A 6,121-nucleotide genomic window follows, 5' to 3' on the forward strand; every position below is an offset into this window, starting at 1 on the left:
AGGTCCCGTCCTTTGCAAAGAACATGTACACATATTGCACCTGTTTCAGAGAAACAAAATAAGTGACAGCCATTCGATGATTTATTCCCCAGGACAATGCCTTGGCCAATCAGGGTCAAGCAGCCTGGGTTAAATTTCAAACAATGCTTGGCAATTATCTGTCAGTCACCATCAACTGGTGCATTCCTCATGGGAACGCTTCTACCAGTCATCAACTAATCAGCATTCTCTTCTCGTACAGTATAAATTGTTGCTTTCCCCTTAACATTGGTATTCTTGTGAAGTGTCCTGGTCAGTGCAAGACAAAAAGTTTTGATGCGTTTCTTTTTCTTCAGCAATACTGAATTTATAATACTGTATTTTTTTTAAAGTCAACAATAAAATGATGCTCATTCACTCACAGGCTACTATTTGTAAGAAATGTGCTTGGTGCCTTTATTGCCCAAAACACAATTTACACATTGGGTTCAGTTTACATCGAGTCTATGGTATTTCGTACAGGCCTTTCAAAAATGACCATCGAGTCCATTGCCAGTTCTGTCCATTTTCAGATGCAACCATGCCATAGAAAGTTGTGGAACTATGAAGAGGATTGGGTCGAAGAGTAGGATTTTCAGGTGTTACTTAAGGGAATTTGATTTATTATGGTCACGTGTATTAATATAGTGAAAAGTATTGTTTCTTGCGTGCTATACAGATGGGAGCATACCGTTCATAGAGAAGAAAATGAGAGAGTGCAGAATGTAGTGTTACAGTCAAAGCTAAGGTGTAGAGAAAGATCAACTTAATGCAAGGTCTGACATTCAAAAGTCTGCCAGCATCAGGGAAGAAGCTGTTCTTGAGTCAGTTGGTACATGACCTCAGATTTACTTCAAAATTTGCGTATGCTCACCAAACTAGATTATTAAAAAATGTAAATATGCTGTGTCATGAACTTCAAAATAGAATAAAATCAAGTGTTAGGTTGGCAGGAACATTTTATTGATGTCAGAAATGGTGCACCACACACACTAAGTTGACCATTAATAAAGTTCACATGAAATATTTCATGATCTATACAAAAGAAAAAAAATTAAGGTAAAAATCATAATCCGTTACATAATTTGGATCAAGTGTGAAGCAAATAAAGATACACTGCTCAATTATAACAGAAGGGTCCTTACATAATACAAATATATTTCACATAATGAGTGGAAGTAAACAGTTTCCTTACAAACTGGTAAAAAAAACGCACAATTAAACACTTTCTACAAAAACTGCTATTGTGAGGTAAATGTGGTATGTTAATATATAAGGCTAACGGTTTAAATAGAGAGATAACAGACTTTCCTAGTTCACAGAATATTGCATTTGTTTTTGGTGCTTTAATAACAGCTGCAAGTGTTGTTTTAAGTCTCCACTGCATGACACACATGCTTTCTAACTACAGCATTACCGCAGAACTCAGTTTCTGCCCCCTTCACTCATGTTCATAATGCAATCCCAAATTTAATTTCTACACAGGTTCAGAACTAGTCATGTGCAAAAAAACCCCCAAAAAAGTAGACTCCCTTTAACTGCATTACATAGGAAAGATTGTGAGTTCTTTTGAAAATCGAAATTATACACTTACAGATTTATCGTGCCTTTTTTTGCAATTAACAATTTGATATAGCGTATTAAAAAACCCTTGTGTTGGTGTATCAAATGAACTGACGCCAGCCTGTTCACACCTCATGAGAATAGCAGGATAAGTAGTCAATAAATTTGATAATTGAAGTTTATACAGACATGAAATAAATGACCTCTGGACATTCACATATTTGAATTCTGGTGAAAATATTTAAATATTATAGATGTATAATATTTACAAGGCATACTGTAATGGCTTTTCATGGTAATGGAACTTCTGCATCTCTACAAGAGAACAGAGTAGTTCTCAGAGTTTGTCAATATACTCAGTTGCTAAAGATCTACCAAGGGCCTGTTAATGCAGTCTTAACAGTTGCAAGTTGAGAAATATGTTCAGCAAAAGGATTACATTTGTAAAATAAAATTTGCATAGATCGCCACCTGGATTAATTGTCTCAACATCCTGTACTGCTGTTTTCATATTGCCACGGGTGAGAACTGCTACTGAATGAGCCTTTAGAGCATCTAGATTGAGATGGGAGTCAAGATTCCAACCCTCCAGGCTTTCTTGGAGTCCCAGGAATTAAAAGATTAATCTCCTGCTGAGGAATATTTTTCATTTTATTGGTTATGAAAATATTGAAGATGGGCAAAGTAGTTGTTGGACAGGGTGGAATGGCTGGAGGCAAGAGGTAACCTGAGGAAACCTCCAGGAATATGCCCAGAATTGGCAACCTTGAATATGATGCAAATAAGGCTTTTCTGATCTTCATTTGTAGTTGGTGCTAATGTGGACAGGTGACTAAGCGTAATTCCAAGGTTCTTTTATATGTAGGGTTCTAAAACCTTTACTTTCACTGTTCATACCTCTTTTGCTTGTGATTATGAGTGTGCACTGATGAGGAGGGCGGGGGGCAGAGGAAGGAAAAAAAAATTGAATGCTGCTCTTTCTCTCTTTCCACCTGCCAAAATGAAATGGTAAGATGCCATACAATTGTAGCTAGTTTCTTTATTGCAAAATGGAAAATCTACTCAACTTTCTAGACATAAATGCAGGGAGATAAGAAAAAGGTAACGAACTACAGTCTACGTTTTGAATATTTAAAGGCGAAATCTCCTGTTAAACTATCCAGTACTACAAACATTACTCATAATTGAAGACTTCCAATGTGACACGATGGTACAAAGTTACACAGAAAGAGAGGCATCATCTGGATTTCCTGCTAGAATTTAAACTTGAAATAGTAGGGCCTTTTTTTAGCGATTAAAAACCTGAAAGCAAATCCTATATTCAAAGTTCTAAAAAAGATTCACTTGCTCCATATGATGGTTGCAAAAGATTAGAAAGGTGTCAACCAATGTAAAAGGCAGGAAGTGTAAAACAGCCCACGTCAGATGCCTTTTACTTAAATTCAGGGTCTGTTGGTCAGCAACAGGCCCCAACTTATCAGGGTTGCTCTGTATAATTTTTAAAACGTTCAGCCAGTCTCTGATAGCCCTCCAAAAGGTTGATTTGTCTGTAACTTGCTTTAAGAATGAAATCGACCACGTAACCCAGGAGACTAATCCTGATCAGTGCTGCATGCAGAACATTCATTTTTCCTTTTAATTGGCACACGGGGATAGACATTTAGAAAAAAAACACCATATCCTGACACTCCATTACACCTTGAATTAAATTAAAGGTGCACAGCCTGACTTTGCAATAGTGTATTAATCATTGGTGTTTTGAGGTCTCAGACAAGCACAGTTCGCTTTCCTTATAATTCAATTACTTAGAAATCTATTCATGCAGAGTATGTTCTGTGACCTTGCAGTACATACAATGATGTTTTTCGAAGGTATATTGTACTACAGTGTTTCCTAATCAGAAATAACCTCCTCGGAAAGAAATCAAAAATGGCAAATGCATTCTTAAGTGAAAAGGTAGTTCACATTGTATTCAGCATATTAAGCAAGGTTAGTTAATTAACTGTTCTCACATTGTGATCATTCCTAGGCAACCGGGCTGGTATTTTACAAACAAGCTTAAAATTGAACACAGTGGAAGAAACATAAATTTTAATTTATCTGTATTGATTCCTCTTTTAAAAAAACCCTGCTTTCCAAACTTGGGGGCAGTTTGTGAAAGTGATTACCAAGGTGTCATTGAGCTAAATTTTAAAAGTAGCTAGATCGCAAAGTCACAAATTCATGCATATTATTTCCAAAATTTGTTGATGAAGATGCTCAGAATATTATCGGACGACAAAATGGCAGAAACACAATTTAAGTTCTAAAGTTGGCTCCAATAATCTAAGCTTTGATTGCTATTTTCAAAGAATCTCAGAAGTTGGTCAAATGAGTTCTGATTGAGGGATAAGTTCTTAGCTAGCAGTATTGGAACATACATTTTAACTTCATATTACACTTGGATTAATTTGTTCTTTCCATTGTATGTTTTCCAAGCTCAGCAATACAAGTGTATCCAGAAATATACCAACACTTGGTAGCTGGCAATCATAACTATTTGGGACAGGGCTGTTATAGAAAATGTGATCTTGTAGCCCCTCAAGATAGATCTACAGGCTGATCTAAGTTACTCGCAACAAATAACTTTATGTCTTTAGGTTGAACAAAATTCACAAGGTCTCACCATTAAAAATGCATCAGGGAACAGTTATCAGGACAAATAGAATTGAAAATAAAACACGGACTAAAATTTTACATCTTTAGCTGCATAAGTCTGATTATTCCCACCGCTATTATATATAACTAAATTTATTCTACCCTGATCTATGAAAGCAGGAAACAGGAATCCATTAAATAACATTCATTATTGCTATGAAGTTGTAGGAGGCCTTTACTCAGGTTGTTAATCAAATAATGTCAAGAACAGTTCCATTTTCTCTTGAAGGTGTAATGATGACAAAATACAATAAAACCAATTCACAGCAAGTGTGCGATGACAATTTGAATGTTCCTGAAATCCAAACTCAATTTTTCTTTTATCAGTTGAACATTTCACAAAATTTTCAATGGGAAATATTACAGTGACTACAGATCACTATTACCAACACTGTGATACACATACACACGCACACGGGAGTGGTTTAGTAAGTTGTTTTATGGCGCTTAATAACTTGATTTACCGAGGACCAGTTGTAGCTTCAAAAATATAATCTATCAAGTAAAGGTGCATATGGAAAATTGCATTTCATAGACTGTGACCTCTGCCAGGCACGTTAAACTGCCAGCAAATTATTACCTCATCTACTCTACTGAAGGTATGCAATTAGTATAACAAATATCTCTGAACATGCAATCCAGACATACCTGATAAGTATTTTACAGCAAATAAGCTGATAAAAAGATAGTTATATACAATACCTGATTTAGTCTATAACGTTCTAATAAAAGTAGCTGGATATAGTTGGGAGTGTATTAGATTTGAATATTCTAGTCACCTTGTTTTAAGGAGATTCATCAGAAGGTATTTCAAAGCTGGCCATTCACTATAGCATTGTGGTGAAGCCTACATATTTGTGAAAACTGGATTCAACAACAGAATAGGCCACTAAATACCGGAAACAAAATTGCAAATTTAAGTTTCCAACAATTAAGAGTGGAGAAAAGTGAAAAAGGACTAGCAACTGGTCATTATAATTTCAAGCAGAAAATGGAAACCCAACATAACCGCAGATTGAAAATGTAAAGCGATGAAGTGTGCAATAATGAAGGCAATAGCAGAAGTCAAAGTAAAATGAATGCTTCATTCAACAATTGTTTCAGTATACAAGACACAACATACTTTAAACTAGTGTGAACTCCTCTGTTCCCATGCAGGTAAAAGTAACCAAAACTGTAAAATGCAAATGGCTTGTAAGCATATTCCATTTGGTATAAAATTTCAATTGTAACTTGATAATTAATAATCTAAAATTGCAATAGAAACAAGAATGGCTCTGCATCTGAAAGGCTTAACCATTCTGATGCTTTGTGGCATTGCTGTATTGCTTTTTCAAAAAAAAAATCAGTAGCTTTTTAACCAGTTGTGAAAAAATTGATAGAATCCATTTTTGGGAGTCAATTGGCAAAATCAGAATTTATTTTCAATATGCGCCATTGTGCCAAGGTGGGAAAAAATAGGTTGTAATTAATTGATTTAATTTGTTGTGGTTAAATATCTATGTCTTTTAAAAGGCATGGTCTTACTGCTAAAATGTGAATATATCCTCCAAAAAAATTCTTCTGGCAAGGTACCCTCACAAGAATATAAAGGCATGCACAACTAGAAAACTAAATTGATATTTCCTCATTATTAGAATCACTCACTGTACACCTCCCCCCATACTAGCCTGTTCACTACTGCCATTGCGATGCAAGGACTTCAGTCTTTCCCAGTTTCCCTTTACACAACCACCCGCCTCCCAAACCACAAGTTGACTTAAACTGCTGCTTCACTCAATGACTCCAACCCAGCATGAGAAAAAGACACTCATCCATAGGATGGGATTCGGACCAGGCATGT

The sequence above is a fragment of the Mustelus asterias genome, chromosome 11 (assembly GCF_964213995.1).
Source record: "Mustelus asterias chromosome 11, sMusAst1.hap1.1, whole genome shotgun sequence".
Taxonomy (NCBI): Eukaryota; Metazoa; Chordata; class Chondrichthyes; order Carcharhiniformes; family Triakidae; genus Mustelus; species Mustelus asterias.